This window comes from Carcharodon carcharias, chromosome 19 (assembly GCF_017639515.1).
Source record: "Carcharodon carcharias isolate sCarCar2 chromosome 19, sCarCar2.pri, whole genome shotgun sequence".
NCBI lineage: Eukaryota > Metazoa > Chordata > Chondrichthyes > Lamniformes > Lamnidae > Carcharodon > Carcharodon carcharias.
Genome location: NC_054485.1, coordinates 46,039,256 through 46,057,652, shown reverse-complemented (window position 1 = coordinate 46,057,652; position 18,397 = coordinate 46,039,256). Strand labels below are relative to the sequence as shown.

Below are 18,397 nucleotides of genomic sequence, written 5' to 3'. Positions count from 1 at the left end.
TCTTATTACTGAGGAATGGTAAACACTCTATACGTATATCACAAAACAATTTGAGGGTTTGCACATGTATAACTGGGAAACAGCTGACCTAGTTTACGAGATGGGAATATAAATGTATAACACCAGATGATGTATGCGTATATCACTGGGAAACTGAAGAGTAATAAATCCTTTTTATTTTATTGAGAAATAAGCATTTTTTTATTCGATTCTGTTACGGTATGTATGATTCTTAGGATGATAATATTTCCCATGATATATTTAAAAGTAAGTGCAAAATTTGTCTATCTCTTAATAACAAAAGATGACAAGTACCTGTGGGGGACAGGAGATATTTAAAAATAGAATTGTTTTGGATTTGGTTTGTTTCCACCATTAATATCTTGACAGGATGACTCTTGTTGAGACCGCAAAGACATTATAAAAGCCTCAATTGAACAATAGTAAAGTTTGATTTGGTCAGTGAAAAACAAGACAGCATTTCAGTTCTTCAGAACAACTCGACCATTAGTCCTCACTACCCGTGTTTTTTTCTTATAATGAATAGAAACAATTTGAGTGATATTGTTGCTCATCTCCAATAATTTTACAAACCGATTAGTATGACAACAAAACAAGATTTTACAACTTTCATAACAACTTTTATAAGATGATTGAATATTTTATCTGCAGTCTCTCACTACTTCTAGCTTGTGCTCACTGAAAAGAAAATGCACAAAACCTTGCATCTTTATGTGCATAGTGAGTGGGACTAGCATAGTATACAGTTGGCATACTATTTCCTGTGATCTCCAAAAGATAGCAAATACTACACTGTCAGACTATTATGTTCAGGCTAAAACAGATTTTCAGATTTTTCTCTAAGTAAGATTATGCACAGAATCAGTACAGAGCAAGGAAAGGATGGTGGAAAATATTTAAAGCAATACAGGTAGTGTCAGTCCACCAGGAGGTAAGAGAGTCTCTCTTGAATGTAGATTTCAGCATTCTACAAGACTTGTGGTGAAATAGTCTTTTTGTAGACTTTCCATTGTGATGTCCTAAATGAACGCCACAATTTTGGAGTTGACCTGAGTGGGTCAAGATTGTATATAGAATACTTGCCTTTATTAGCTGAGGCACAGAACGTAAGAACTGGGTCGTTAAGCCGGAAGTGTATAAAACACTAGTTCGACCACAGCTGGAGTACCACATGCAATTCTGTTCATCACACTGTAGGAAAGATGTGTTTGCACTAGAATGGGTGCAAAGGAGATTCATTAGAATGTTGCTTGGACTGGAGAACTTAAGAGTTATGCACAAAGATTGGATAGACCAGGGTTGTTTTCTTTGGAATAGATGATGCTGAACGGAGATCTAATTGAATTATATAAAATATGTGGCATCTAGATATGGTGGTTAGGAAGGCCCTTTTCCCCTTTGGTGAGGGGTGTATAATCAGAGGGCATAGATTTATGGTATGGTATAGGGAGGTTTAGAGGAGAAAATATTTTCTTCCAGAGGGTGGTGAGTATCTGCCTGAAAGAGTGGTAGAGGGAGGAACGCTCATAACATATAAAAAGTACATGGATTTTTTTTTTTTTTAATTCATTCATGGGATGTGGATGTTGCTGGCTAGGCCAGCATTCATTGCCTATTCCTAATTGCCCTTGAGAAGGCGGAAGTGAGCTGCCTTCTTGAACCTTTACACCACAGTACTGTTAGGGAGGGAGTTCCAGGATTTTTGACCTAGCGACAAAGAAGGAATGGCGATATATTTCCAAGTCAGGATGGTGAGTGGCTTGGGAGGGAACTTCCAGGTGGTGGTGTTCTAATGTGTCTGCTGCCCTTGTCCTTTTAGATGGTAGAGGTCATACTATTGGAAGGTACCGTCTTAGGATCCTTGGTGAGTTCCTGCAGTGCATCTTGTAGGTGGTACATACTGCTGCCACTGTGCATTAGTGATGGAGAGAGTGAACGTTCTTGGATTGGGTGCCAATCAAGCATGCTGCTTTACGCTGGATGGTGTCAAGCTTCTTGAGTGTTGTTTGATCTGCACTCATCCAGTCAAGTATTCCATCATTCTCCTGACTTGTGCCTTGTAGGTGGTAGATAGACTTTGGGAGTCAGGAGATGAATTACCCGGCACAGGATTTCAAGCCTTTGACCTGCTCTTGAGGCCACAGTATTTATATGGCTAATCCAGTTTAGTTTATGGTCAATGGTAACCCCCAGGATGCTGATAATGGGGGATTCAGCAATGGTAATGCCATTGAATGTCAAGGGATAGTGGTTAGATTCTCTCTTGTTGGAGATGGTCATTGCCTGCCCTTTATGTGGCACCACTTGTCAGCTCAAGCCTGGATATTGTCCAGGTCTTGCTGCATTTGGACTTGGACTGCTTCAACATCTGAGGAATCGTGAATGGTGCTAAATATTGTGCAATCATCAGCGAACATCCACACTTCTGACCTTATGATGGAAGGAAGATCATTCATGAAGCAACTGAAGATAGTTGGGCCTAGGACACTTCCCTGAGGAACTCCTGCAGTGATGTCCTGGAACAGAGATGATTGACCTCCAACAAACACAGTCATCTTCCTTTATGCTAGGTATGACTACAACCAGTGGAGAGTTTTCCCCCTGGTTTCCATTGACTTCAGTTTTGCTAGGGTTCCTTGATGCCATACTCAGTCAAATGCTGTCTTGATGTCAAGGGCAGTCACTCTCACCTCACCTCGGGAGTTCAGCTCCTCTGTCCATGTTTTAACCAAGGCTGTAATAAGGTCAGGAGTTGAGTGGTCCTGGTGGAGTCCAAACTAAGGTAATTGCGAAGCAATTGCCGCTTGATAGCACTGTTGGTGACCCCTTCCATCACTTTACTGATGATTGAGAGTAGACTGATGGGGCAGCAATTGGCTGGGTTGGATTTGTCCTGATTTTTGTGTATAGGACATACCTGGGCAATTTTCCACATTGCTAGGTAGTTGGCAGTGTTGTAGCACTTGAAGTGGCATAACCTACAAGGCTATGGGCCAAAAGCCGGAAAGTGGGATTAGCTTGATAGCTACTCGTCAGCCAGTGCAGACACGATGGATGAATGGCCTCCTTCTGTGCTATAAGTTACTGTGATTCTATGGTTATCACAGAGTTTGACTTTGCAAGTGAACAAAATTAATGTTGGATATCTATGATAATGCCTTTTCAAGCCAAAATGAGCATTTAAAAAAAAATTGTCAGCGCTGTTAACATTGAGACATGGATTGTCTGCATCCAGCCACATCCCTTTGTGGAGCGGCCTTTGAAATAATGGTGTTCGCCCTCCCACCCCCATCTTACGGACTTGCACACGTTAACACATTTCAAAGATAATTTAGCTTGTGATTAAGAACACTTTGACGCAATCAGTTTCTGAGCATAAAGAGTGACAACAGTGCAAAAGGCTAAAGACTCATTGAGCTGTTGGACGGATCTCAGGCTTATATATTGACCAACCCAGAAATACTAAGGGATGCTTCTAAAGAACCAGCTAGTGGACGTATGTTTTTAAATCATTATTTGTCTAAGTTCCCTAAAATCACAAAGAAAACTGCCAACTTGTATATTTTTTGGCGTATAATGTGAGTTTACCTTCATATAATCAAGCTATCTGGAAAATAAAATGATCCCACATTTTAACTCATTGTTATGAAGTCCTTTGAGTCTGGTTGTTGCAAATAGCATAGATGAAATTAAAGGGAGGCTAAATAAGTACATGAGAGAAAAATGAATAGAAGGATATGCTGATAAAGTTAAATGGATAAAATGGAAAGAGGTTTGGTAAGCATAAATGCTAGAATAGACTCAATGGGTTGAATGGCCAGTTTCTGAGCTAAATTCTACATAATTAATTTAGGGATTGAGACTGGTGCTCTGCCAGCTTTAAGGATCTCTCTGGTGGATTTTGTGTGAAAAAAAATGCAAACAAAGTTAAGATTTTTATTGAACAGATTAGTATGAAATGCCGCAGTGCAGGTGTGCTACCTCTTTCCTCCCCCATTCTAGCTATTACAAGCAGGATAAACAAAGACTGTCGGACTCCTGTGCATTGCCAGAGTGTTCTCCTGTAATTTCAGGTTTCCTGCATTTGCAGGTTTTATTCATCTGCACCTTACAGTCAGCATAGATCGAGGGTTAGAAGCATTGGGATCATTTTTACCTTCAATATGCTTGGGCAGTAAACTGGCCCCAGAACAGATCTCCTGGTTTAAACCTGGGTAAATTTTCTCCTCTGAGGTTCAACATGCTTTACTCCTAACTTGTAATCTTACTAAAGAGGCTTCTCTGCTGATGGCTGCAACGGCATGAGCAAACCTAAGCACTAAGTCGATTGCTGCCATGGCAAAATCTCAACGTGCCAATGACTTCCTGCTTGTGGCCATTAGATCTTATCCTATATTCACTGATGTGGAAGAAAAAAATCAATTATTGTTTGAAAATGGAACTATTAAAAAAAGCTCCAACCTCAAACTGCAGAAGTCAGTGATTTCTAATAGCGTTTAAATTGAGATTCAGGCAAAATCTTCGTGTCAATGCATACAATTAAAATCCTGAGATGAATATTATATGCAACTGCACTCCTTACAACTTGACAACAAATGAGAGAAGCATCAAAATAGAAAATAGGGCTTTCTTCAATTTAAAAAAAGAATATTCTCTGTTAAAATTGATAGTCGACAACTCCCATTTCCATTTATGTGTACTGTCTATCAAATGTCACCAACTTAAGTTTGTAATAGTGATTTTGTTTTGTTCTGAATTAATGTTCTAAATGAATATTGCAGGACAACATGAAGGCTGAATGGAGCAGAAGACAGGATAAACTCGGAAATAATTGTTACATGATACCAAACTTAGGTCTGATCCAGGCACCACCATCTTGAGTTTGGGGCAGCTAGCAGACTTTTGCCTCTGCCAACTAACTAATGGGAGGCATGTCAGAGCACCAGCAGGTGTGAAAATCCCCCTGCTTTACTATTGCAGGAGACCCTGAAAATCCAAAGATGTGACATCCTAGCATGAATGATTGAGTGCACCCTTCCTGGACTCTCCAGCCCTGGCCCAATGTACTTTCCAGGGTGAGGGTGAGCTTCATTAATTTTAATAATTAAGGAGGCAGCATCTTATGCCTGTCATGGAAGAGTGACAAATGTGCACAGGCTTCCCAACTGAATGGGGCTGATGATGTTAGATGAGGACAAGGGTTGGGTTTGACTGTTTCTTGCTGCCCAGGTCAATCCCTCAGGACAGGAGCAGTGTTTCTCATTAAATATTGCAGTTCTTTTCATAACAACTGTTCCATTTCCAGAAATTGTTGGAATTGTGCCTCTTTGTCAATTGACCAGTAAGTTGCTGAATAATAAAACTACAAAAGCCATTGACAAAGATATTTCAAGACCTTGTTGAAATCGCCAGGTGTTTTTTTTTTCTTGTCAATATAGGAGTTCCAATCAGACAGGACTGAATAACAAGCAAGGTATAAACTTGCTCTCTCCTTCACACTCTTCCCCCATGTATAAGTAAAATGTATCATCTACAGTTCTCCTCCGATGGGTCTATTGAAGGTTACTAGTCAGCAAAATAATATACAAAGGTACTAAATAATGCAGATTTCCAAATGCTCGCAATGTGAATTCTGACTATGGTTTTACTCAGCATTTGCAAGTGCAGCAGCTGCAGGCTTCTTAACTGTTTCTCAAGGTTGAAATTCTCCCTATTCTACTTGCTCCTCTCACTTGAAAACCTCCTTCTATTCCAAGGCTGTCTACAGGTAAGTTCACTATCAGTCATAGTCATTTCCTTTAGAATTACTGATGACCAATGAAGTAAGGAGGGATATGTTTTGTTTATCATTCTGCTATCCTTTTTTTTCATTGTCCCTCAAGTTAACAGTCCAGGAATCTCTTCACTTGGATTAAATGGGTAAATACCATAGAGTCTGAAACAAAAAAGAAGTGTTTGTAAAAAAAATAGACCCATGAAGTACTTTATACTGTAGGAAGTAGAAATTATCATTATTTTTCATTTGAGAAAAACAGCTTATTTATATAACTTATTTACTCCACCTAGGACTTACCATATTGCACACAAGCCTCAACCAAGAAATCAAATGGCGAGCTGCTTCCCAATTCCTTCGTTATTACTTTAAAAGCAGCCAATAAAAAGTTGCACTATCTACAAGGCACAATTCAGGAGCGTGACGGAACACTATTCAATTGCTTGGATGAGAACAGTTCTAAAAACACTCAAGAAACAGAACATAGCAGTTCACTGGATTGGCACCTCATCTGCTGGCTTAAATACCCACGCCTTCCACCACCAACATTACCATGGCTGCAGTATGTACTACCTACAGGCTGCAGTGTAGCCAAAGCTTCATCGGCAACACGTCTCAAACAGTGAGTTCCACCAGCTGGAGAGGCAAGAGCAGGAGGTGCATGGGTGCACCATCACCTTCAAGTTTCCCTCCAAGTCACTTAACACCCTGACTTGAACATATATCACCATTCCTTCATTGTCGCTGGGCCAAAATCCTGGCATTGTCTACCTACCTACAATAGTAACTTAACTCTGTTGCAAGAACTCTGCCCTCTGAGTCAGTAGACCATTGGTTCAAGCACCACTCCAGGGTCCTAAACACATAGCTTAGGCTGACACTTCACTGCAATAGTAAGGTATTGTTGCCTTATGGATGGGATAGTAATGACAGCTTCAGGAGAATATAAAAATATAATGGAACTATTCAAAAAAGAGCAGGTAGTTTTACCAGCATATTGATCAGTCTAATTTCCCCAAGAAATATCATAAAAAAACAAATACACTGGTCATTCATCTCACGTTCTGTTTTTGGAATCTTCCCATTCATACATCAACTGCATAAGTTTCAAAAGTAATTCAAGGGATGCGAATCAATGGGTATGTTCTTTTGTTCTTTCTTATTTTCTTTTGCATCTTCCTTTTTACCTCTCCTCCCTAATCCTTACCACCCTTTCTCCACATTTTTCCTCCCACATCCTTCAATTTATTCATGGGTTTTAAATCTTTCCATTTTTCTCTTCTCCTCTCCTGAAGGCCAGCATCTCATGGAGGTATGACTTCTTCAGACACTAATAGCTGTTTAGTACCAGGCTTTAATGACAAATATTCATATGTGAAGATGGACTCTGGGGATGGATTTGACATCTACTGCCGGGAAGGAACCATGAGAGGATGCAATTAAAATGGAACAGGGGTTTACGCACTCTTTGCTCATTCTTCAGTTGAACTCAAGAACCTTCATTGTCTGCATAGTTTATGACCACAATATTTACTCATTGATTCATCAGGGTAGCCTGTTAAGTTATATTTTTTATCCAGCAGATATCAAAGCAGTTCTACATGATATATTTTATAAACTGCCATCCTGATTTTCACACGGATTATGAAGACAGTGATGGAGAAGTGGTTGGGGAGGATTTCCAGACTGGAAATCCCTGATGGTCTGCAAAAATTATCTAAAGGATGCCTTTTAAATGTGTTCAGTAGAAGGCCACAAGGGGTGCTGGTGCAGGGGAGTCAGAGATTGGCGAGGGTGGGGTGCATTAGAGATTGGGAACAGTGGGGAAGTTGGAGATCAGGAGATGGGGGGAGTTGAAGATGGAGGAGGATGAGATGAGCAGTCAGCCAGTTGAGGTGTGGATAAAGAAGTTATCTTGCTAGGTTTGGAGAAAACAATCCTGCAGCACCTGGCCCACAAGCAGTGCTGTAAATGCACTTGCCTCATGGGCTTGTCCTCCTTTTAACCTTCTGGGATTTCTGAACCCCGAGAAACTCAGCATCCACTGGTTAAAATAAAAATCCTGCTGAAATGGAGGGCAGAATCGTCCCACATTTGCACTCGTGATGTCTTACCCGCCAGCCACGATGGCGATTTTCATGCTGTAACATCCCAAACCTTCCACGTTACTTATGCATTCCTGGGAAACACGCCGTTTCCATGATGGATGGGCTCTCATTCGCCCACCACACCATCATCTCACCGCTTCGTCATGCATTTAAGGAAAGCCACGTTCAGTGCTTCCAGACCAGCAAAGAAGACATGGCCCTGAAAGGCAAGAAGACAGCAGCCCTTGAGCACCTTTTGGACGCCGTAGAGGCCCGCTGTGATGTCCTCCAGCCCCGCTCTGGCTCCAGGGGGAGCAGCAACATTACCAATTCGGCTTGGTGAGTGATGGCAATGCCACTGTTGCACAGAAGAGGTTAGCCATCCAATGCAGATAGAGGATGAATGATCTCACCCATGCAGCCAGGGTAAGGCAAACATCTCATCACTCTAAACTCACACACTCAAGCCCACCACACATTCACTGTCATCTCACTCACTGCCAGATCAAGGGACATCACAACCCATTTTCATATACATACCTTCACATGTCCATCTGGCTTCATCTCCTCTGAAGACTGTCTCCTCAGCACTCATCATCTTGAGGCCACTTGCATAGATCAACATGTGCCCCCACACACACCATTCCCCAGCACAGCTCTCATCCTGCAGCCTCTTCCCTTGCCTGAGGCCACCTCTCCCCAAGCAAGACCTTGCCCTGCAGACATTGTAAAGCCACCCATATATGGTGGATCTGATAGGTAGAGACCTGCCTGTGAGCCCCCCTAAAAGTGATGTGATGCTGCCTGCAAAGCCTGGCGCTGATGACTGCGAGTGCTGTCCAAAGCAAGGTAGGCAAACAAACTATGAAATCTTGAGTGAAATGCAGCCTGCTAAGTACACGCCCTGTATATGCTGTTGTGAAACATGTCAGCGTGCTTTCCCGCTGGTGTGGGCGGACGATCCAATGGGGGAGGATGGGGGTGGGGGGGATGAGTTTGGTGGGCTGGCCTTATAGTGGTATACTGATGTATTACAATGAGGTTCCTGACACCCAATGGCGGGAATGTGGCCTGCGCAGAGTGAATAACCGCAAACTGATTTCACAATGTTATGAAACCAACTTTTGGCCTTCTCGTCATATTTTCCGCTCAGGCCACCGAACATGCCTGATGTTGGCGGGCATAGAAAATCCCAGCTGGAGGCACACAGCTGTCTTAAATAAACTTATTGACTGATATCTCCTGAGACTGGATTGTTTGCTTGTAAATCCCCCCAACCCACCCCTGACCCAAGTATATCTATTAAATCCAGAAATAGGCAGGTTAGAGATAGCTTTGAGATTTTTCAAATTTTTACCTGCCATCTGTCCCCAAACTCTCTCCTATGTACCTGTGTGTTTTGAATTTGTTGTTCATTGAATCATAGAATAACACAGCACACAAGGAGACTACAGCTCCTGGTGCCTGTGCCAGCTCATTGAAAGAGCAATCCAATTCGTCTCACTCCCCTGCTCTTTCCCCATCACCCTGGAAATTTTTTTCTCCTTCATGGATTTATCCAATTCCCTTTGGAACGTTATTATTGAATCTGCTTCCACTACCCTATCAGGCAGGGCATTCCAAATCATAGCAACTTGCTGTACAAAAAAAAGCACCTCATCTTGCCTCTAATTCTTTCACCAATTAACTTTAATTTGTATCCTTTGGCTACTACCCTTTCTGCCGTTGAAAACAGTTTCTACTTTTTTCACTCTGATAAAACGCTTCATCATTTTGCACATCTCTATCAAATCTCCCCTTAGCCTTCTCTCCACTGAAAAGAACAACCCAGGCTTCCTCAGCCTCTCCATATAAGTGTCTCTCTCCTGAAGTCCCACACCCTTGGTACCGATCCGGTAAATCAATTTGGTACCCTCAGGACCTTAACATCCTTCCTGAAGAGTGGTGCCCAACATATTCCAGCTGAGGCCTAACCAGTGTTTTATAAAAGTTTAACTTAACTTCCTAGCTTTGCACTTTACACTTCCATTTATAAAGCCAAGGATCGTTTATGCTTTAACAGCCTTTTCAACTTAGCCTGCCACGTGCAAAGATTTGCACATCCCCCAGGTCTTTTTGTTCCTGCATTCCGTCTAAAATTGTACCATTTAGCAACTTGTTTATATTTCCCTTTGCTCACTGATAATTAGAATCATATATAATTAATTAGAAAGTAACTATTGTAATTAACTTCAATGTCTGTTGATAAATATGTTCCATGGTTTGTCTATTCATTGGTGTCTGAGCTTAATCTGCTTAGTCTATGAATGTTTTATTTCCCAATGGATTTTCAAAAGATTCATTACTTAATCTCACTGTTGGCCAACAGAGACACTGCAGGGTTCATAAGCCTGAAAAATGTTGAGCTGAAGTAGCATTATGCAAACTTGGCAAGGTATCACTATTCGGACATATCAATCAATCTCTACAGCGTTTTGCTCTTTTAAAAGTTGTTAAACATTTTTCTAATTTTGCTTCAATGTTTAAGTAAACAAATGGGACACTGTTTTAAGATTAGGGGTCGCCCTTATAGGACAAAGATGAGGAGAATTTTTTTTTCTCTCAGGTTGTGCGACTTTGAAACTCTGTCTCAGAAGGCAGTGGGAGCAGGGTCACTGAATATTTTTAAGGTGGAGTTAGGTAGATTCTCATTAGGCAAGGGTATCAAAGGTTATTGGGTAGATGGGAATGTGGAACTCGAAACACAGACAGATCAGCCATGATCTTTTGAATGGTGGAGTAGGCTCCCGGGGCCAAATGGCCTAGTTCTGCTCCTATTTCGTATGTTTGTATTTTCGTATATAGGCTAGATGCACCAGCTATTCAGAATCATGGATGATTCCAGGTGTTCCTGACGTGCATCCTCTATTTGCTTCCCCCACCTACCTTTCTACAATCCATGGCCAGCATCAGCAATGGGTAGCACTTGTGCTTGTGAATTAGAAGTTTGTGGGTTCCAAGCCCATTCTGGAGACAAAAGCATTAAAAATGTAGGTTGACACTCCATACAGTACTTAGGGAATGCTGTGCTGCTTTTGGATGAGGTATTAACCTGCCTCATCTGCCTTTGCAGGTAGTCATCGAAAAGCGAGTGGCAGCATTTTGAAGAAGAGCAGGGGATTTATCCCCAATATCCTGGACAAAACTTATCCCTCAATCAACAGCACCAAATGACATTATTAATATTATAGCATTGCTCATTGTGGGATCTTGAGGTGTTCAAATTGGCAGTCAAGCTGCCGACATTACAACCGTCACTACTCTTTAAAAATATTTCATTGGCTGTAAAGTGCTTTGGGACAGTGTGAAAGGCATGACAAAACGTCAGTCTTCCTCCACTGATTCTGCAGGGCAGATTTGGTCCTTTTTGGGACAGTATGTTTATATGTAGTGCGTGGAGATTTTATTTAAGACTGTCAAAAACTGCTCATCAAGTGCTGATCCTTTTTTCCAGCAACATGGTGCCTCAGTGCTGCTGATAGATAGTGGGACACTTGGCCATGTTAAACGCATGTGAAATTTTTACTCCGATCTTCCTATTTTAGGTTGTGCTTCTCAACATTGAACCCTCCATCATTGAAAAAAATATCTGGCTCATCTTTATCAGTCACCTTCATAAGTATTGAAACTCCCATTAGCTCAAATACTCAATAAGAACAACTCATTATTCTTGACCCTTCATTAAAATTGGATTATTGAGGCTTATCATCTTTATTATGCTGCAATCCCTCAAGTCCATAATTCCTGTAGAATTGTAGCCAGTATTGTACATAGTTCTCCAGATGGGGTTCAATCAATTCTTTACACAGTAACAGCATCACCCCTTCTCATTTGTATTCTATTCTTCTACTAATGCAGTCGGTAGCTTTTTTTTAACCTTTCTTTTCAGCAGCAAAGCAATCGCACAATGATTCTCAAATTTATTTTATGATCAGTCCAGGACCGTTCCATTCAACACATACATCCCATTTTGGTCCCTTGCTTTCGTACTAATTATTTTACAAAATCCACCCAGTGACCCAGCTGAGAACGAGATGTCAGGTTCAAATGCAAGTATGCAAATAATTTGAAAACTGAATTGCAAATGTGTCTTAAGATAAGACAATATTGTCTGAGATCACAACATAATTATAAATTTCATTCTTATCATGGATTAAGAATGTTTCAATTAAAACAACATCAAAGTTGGCTGGACAGTGCTGAACCTTAGAACTGAGAAAGGACACTGGTGAGGCGGCAGTACCCTGGGCATTAGTTCTCATTGGATTTCTGTGGTTGTCTCAAGTTGGTTTTATGACACAATATATCTTGAAAGGGGGTGTATGTCTATGTTTTGTTTAAGCTTCTGTGTCTGTGGGTCTGTATATTGCTGCACAGTTAGGTGGAATTTAATGTAGATGACAGGGGTCTCACCCAATGGCAGGAGAGCCTCTTTCTTGAAGGCCCACCACATTATGCGGCAATCAGACACTTAACTGGGCAGCAGCAGGCCTTCCCCAGGATCAAGGACCCAAGAGTGGAAGATCTACCCAACCAAAACTGGCAGCCAATTAGAGGCCAACGGCTCTTTATTGCTCAGCAGTGCCACCAGGGAATCAGTGGGGGTTGCTAGTAATGCATGTGCCCAAGGCCTAGGATTACTGAGGGACCCAGGCAACAGGTGGCGGGAGGGATATCGTGGGGAAGAGGGGGGTCAGCAGCATGGGCAGGGAGGTGTGTCTAAGCAAGACCCCCACCCACCAAAAACCCCACAAGCAAATCCAATGGGGTTTGTTCTTTGGGCTTCCCACATGCGAGTTCCCAGCCCACCACAGAGTGCATACCAGTGACGGCAGGATCAGGCCTTTAACTGAGCATAAATTGCCCACTTAAGGACCTCAGTTGGCAGCAGGGCAGGAAAGCTGTCCACGAGCATTTCCACCGCGGACTTAATTGGGAGGCGGGAAGGCAATGGGGTCCCTACCTGCCACTGTCCCACCATATTAAATGCCCCCACCCATCACCAAACTCGCCTCACGAAAGGGCTTTAAATCCTGATCTTTGTGTTCATCTGTCGGGAGCTTGGGGTGGGGGGGCACATGGAAGGATTCTCCTCTCTTTCACAGGAGCCTTCAGTGTGGGGGAGGTCAGAAGCCTTGGAGGGGAGGGAACATTGAACGGTTATTGTTTGGGTGACCAATTGTTGTGGGTTGGAGAGGCAGGTACATTGGATCCACCAGATAAGTAGAAAGGCTTGTATTTTGGTTCCAACAGTCCTTGTTTCTCTGTAGCTATTGCATTTCCCAAGTCTCGGGAAACTAGATAGGCCAGAGTTAAATTTAAAATGATGCATAAATATGAGGCACACAGCCTCGTTATAATATTTAAATTGTCAGTCTGCCTTCTGAGAGTTTGCTGGTGGCTTGACCCTCATTCCACCTCCATTAAAACTGGAAGTGGGCAGGTTGGAGTCGGGATTAACACTTTGACCTCCCACCTGACAAAAACCTGCCTGTTTTTGATGGTTAAAATTCCCCTCTGTCTTTTTGATTATTAAGTTCTATCAAAACTGTTTCAACCGAATGAATTATATTAAATGCAAATCATCCATATCTCTTTGTAGGGCTCTCCTTTCCAAAATATTAATAGCACAAAGCTCCAGTTAATAGCCATACTCTATCATCAGTCATGCTTGTGATATACCAATATTTATCAATATTCTCATTGTAAATACATGACCTGCAACTCTGTGACATTGTTCACAATCTCTGTGGGTCTGCATAAAAGAAATTAATGCATTCCAACAAAACACTTTCTTTATTTGATCCTTCTGCTATTGATGTCATTAATTTCACCTCCTTTTGGCTTGTTTTATTTAATCATAGCTGCCCAACTAGTCTGATTTCTCCTTTAATGTATCCTGCCAACACACACACAATCTATTCTTCACAATGGCATATTCAATCTTAATTAATTGCTCTAATTATTCAGGGTCTGCTATTCCCCTTTGAGTCCATATAACATTCACCAATCTGCAAGCTGCCTTCTTATAAGATTGTAGTGTTACAAGTGAACCTCTGTGTAATGGGCTCCAGCCTAAAAGTCGTATATAGAACACAACAGAAAACCTCACCCAAGCACAGATTTTCGCGCCCAAGTCGGGTGTGCAGAGACAGGACAATTCCGAGTGCTGCTTACCCCACCTTTAAAAATGGCAGCCCATGGTTCATATTTTCATTCCGGGGGGGCAAGCTAGATTAAAAGTTCGGCCTGTCGTCCCCGGAATGAGTGTGAAGGCTGCCGGGTACGGATGCAGATATGTTCCGGCACTTTGTTGAATTAAATTTTAAAAAGGTTAAAACAAAAAACAGCCCTCCAGCCCTCACATCCCCACATACTCCCCATGCCAACCTATTCCACCTCATGCTCCCCACCCATCCTCTCCATGGCCGCTGATATCTCCTATGCCAACCAATACCCCCATACACGCCCCAATGGCCCCATAACTCCTACGCTCTCTACATCCGTATGTTCCTTTATAGCCCCTAAGCCAATGTAGTGCCAACACATGCCACCCTTTGCCCTTATGCTCTCCATGCCAGCTCACCTAGTATCCTTTGAGAGTTCCTTGACAGCTTTGACAGTTCTTTGACAGCTAAGATTGTTCCAATTAGTTTATGCACTTTTTACTTACGGTCATGTTTACTTTTAACAATCCCAAAGCATGCCTTATCTCACCCAAAGGCATCCTGGGACCAAAGCCGAAGGAGTACCTTGCCTCTCCAAAGGGATACCCCGGCTATCCAAATTAATCCACCAAGTTCAGACCAGCACTTACATGATCTAAACTGTACGTGCCAGGTTTCACTCTATTGGCCTGCCAAAATCTCACTTTAGTGAAGGGATCTGATGAGTTAAATGGCCAGCTGTCTCCATAAATTGTGCATGCACAAGCCCCAACCTGACTGCAGTCCCACCACAGTGAAAAGAAGAAGTGCTGTGTTCAAGGGCAGGACTTAGGATTTCCAAGCTCGTCCGACATTTTCACCATGATGGAGAAGCTCCCTATCATGGCAAAAATCTGGGCCCTCATTAGAGGTCTTTAGACTTGGGTTTTGTTATGGGCTTTTCAGAGTTGTATGGTTTTAGAACTTGCATTTTATGGTGTTTAATTAGTGTGAATGATATCGATCCAAACCTTCAAAATAAAATGTTATTTGGGAAAACTAAACTATTAAATAAGTTTCCTAATTCTAACTTGGGTTTCCTTTATACCACCAGGTTGTGAGAAACTACTTAACCAAGGTTGAAATCAACTTTAACAAGGTTATGTAGCTGAACTCAGGATTTTTTGGGTCAGAGTTCTGGTCAATGTCTTCTCATAACAAACTGTTTGCTAAGCCTCTGCCAGCCTTGAAATGTGTCAATTTAGCTTCTTCGGCTTCGCCGCAAGAAGATGGCACGGCAGTACATAAACAAAGCTCTGGGGAAAAAAGATTTACAGATAATCAGCAGGAGAAAGTGTAATAAATATTCACATTGTGAACACATAATATTTTACATCAATCTCTGTTAGGATATTGATTTTGTTTTTAAGCTTCATTATCGCAATTGCTTTTTCTCTTGTATTAGAGATAGGCTGCAGTCCAATTAACTACTTGCCCAGATTTATTTTTCGATATCTGAGAAGGTGAAGGAAAACCCACAAAAAAAAATCAGCTGAGACCAACAGTTTTATTATCTCCCGCATAAGAAAATGTCAGTCTGTGCTTGTGGTTTTGAAAATACTTTGTAAAAAATATTAGACTTGTTGGCACTGGAGTCTGGAGCACTGGCTGAGTGGACACAAACAAGGTTTGAATTCCCTTTGCTTGCTCTGTGTAGCTGAGGAGTTTCTAAACCCTCAATTGCTGTCCAACCTGAGGCCTGGGCCATTTTAACCCACAAGGCCCATTCTCAACAGACATAATGGGGACTTAAGAGTCCATGCAGATTTGCTCTGAGGGGTACCTCCAGAAAGTATGTTTGAAGCACAAGATCACCTTGATAAGAAATACCTTTGGGAACCTTCACAGATTTACAACTTTGCTACATGTTGGGAACTCCAACTTACTGCAAATTAAAGTGAGAGAATGGGCTCATGTTCATTTGGAAGACAGTGTATTAGGAACCTTAATTAGAAAGCACTGTGCATGTCATTATAAATTGTCACAGCCACCCTGGTTCAGCAGGAACACCATTTTCCAATATCAGAAGACCTTTCGGGGGCTGACGGACACCTGGTGTGTACACTCTCAAGTGGAGTGCTTCCTGTTTCTATGGAAAGAACATATTGCCAATGGCAATATCAACCAATACAGGCTTCCAGGGTCATCCACCTGCCATTGATAGCTTTACACTCTGAGTAAATCTCCACTGACAGCACAAAGTCCAGCAGGGTTGAGGAAATCAGGCCCACAACAGGCCCAGTGTTCCAGTCAACATTTTCTGAAGTAAAAATGAGGCCCTGCTACCAACACAGCAGTGGTCCTCATGAGCATAGGATTGTTGTATAAATGTGAACACTCACCAGAATTCCCAACTGTGGGTGAGGGACCATCCATGGTGTGTTAAATGCCTGGTTCAAATATGGATATCGGCAGTCTTAGGGCTTAGCCTGCTCAATCACTTCCTGAGAATAGGTATATATCTTGTTGATAAAGTATTGCACCACTGTATTTACATGGAGCAGCACCTACATCATTTCCCTGTGGATAATAGCATCAGCTGGACAGACCTCCCCTGAGTGCAAGGCGTTTTCAGATTTCATTGATGGTGACCATTAGTTTTCTTCGTAGCTAACCTATGAACAGAACTTATGCTTAATGATCAAGTGGCATCTGCCACATAAACATAATTTTGTAAATCAATGGTCAAGAAGTAACCATGGCTCCATCAGTAAGCACAGTGGCTCTCCTATAGTAGTGAAACCTAGACAACATATGCTAGGTAGGAGAAAAGGCTGAACAGTTTGCACCTTTGCTGTCTCAGGCAGATCCTCACACTCCCAGAGTGATAAGGTCATCAAATCAGAGGTCCTGGAGTGTGCTAATTCAATCAGCATACACTCATTATTAAGCCAATGACCTATGCACTGGCTCGGCTGCATTCATCAGATGTGTGAGATGGCCATATGCCCGACGATCTTCTGTACGGTGAACTGGCCACTGGGTCACAACCTGCTGGACATCCATACCTCCGCTACAAAGATACCTGCAAGTGAGGTATGAAGATGGCAGACAAAACCACAACTGGGAGACAGTCGCTGACAGCCATGACCTTTGGAAGCTGACAGTTTAGGAGGCTATTGGAAGCAGTGAGGAGAAATGGAAATCTCAGCTGGCCAAGCAGAGGGTCCAGAGACATCCGTAGACCTGGTGGTGGTGTGTTACAGTTTACTCAGGGAGTCCGAGTTGTTATAGCAACATATACTTTTATATGCATGTTGTAGTCTGAATGTATGGATAACGATGATAGTGGCTCCAAATTTCTTTCCATCGCATGGCTAACTAGGAATCCCACCCACTTTTACCACCTGCCATGTGTTAGAAGGATTTGCAGGTTCATATTCAACCTGTTTGGTCACATCATGAACGCAAATTCCTTGGCCATCAACTCCTGGGGTGAGACTCGAACATACAGCTTCTCCCTCAAAGGCAGGAACAATGCCCTCAAGACCTCCCTCAGTGGGCTTGAGGTCAGCTCAATCCAATTTTTCTCATTAATGAAAAATTAGGGTTTCTGCAACAGGATGTAACTTCCAGCCAATCAATGATCTACCTTGATACTATCTAATAAAGCAGTTGCAAAACTCAATATAATATATTAAATTTGGTGCTCGCATCATGCAGTCCTTATTTTCCTGTCACCCTTCTGAGACACACAATAAAACCTGCAGCTGCTGAGTTCTACCACTAATGGAATTGAAGATCTCGAAAAACTCTAGACCCCATATGTATATCCATAGCATTACTAATACACTCAGAGAGAAATTTGCTTTGCCTTGACAATTAGGAACACTCATTCCCAGATTATTTAAAAAATCTGAAGTGTTGATACAGATCCTTCGCTCACCTCACTTCCACACACCACGTTTAATGGTCCAACTTTCACAGAAGACACTTTGCGTGCAAAAAAGAGCACCCTGCACATGTAAACCTCATAAGAATTAAATATAAGACACTAACAAACTGTAAGGTCCCCTTATTTTTATTTTGCTCAGGTTATTGCTGAAGAAACTGTAAGATTCCTTCTTCACTTTAATTCTAAAGATGCTTGCAACTAGCAAAATTTAAGGATGCTTGAATAGTTGTTATTAAGGCATGTATCTCGAATAGACTTATTTTACTCTACCTCCTGCCCACTCCCCCCCATGTTAGTTATGAGAGATTTTTTTATTGAGGAAGGCATGCTGAGATGCAAGAACTGGTACATTACAGTACTGGCAAGTAGCGATAAT

At 42.0% G+C, this 18,397-nt stretch overlaps 1 protein-coding gene across 1 annotated transcript in view; it reads right to left on the bottom strand.

Annotated features, from left to right (window-relative positions):
• Positions 1–18,397, bottom strand: part of LOC121291515 (glutamate receptor ionotropic, kainate 3) — a 558,849-nt gene that overhangs the window by 422,024 nt on the left and 118,428 nt on the right. The gene's annotated exons all lie outside the window — the stretch shown is intronic.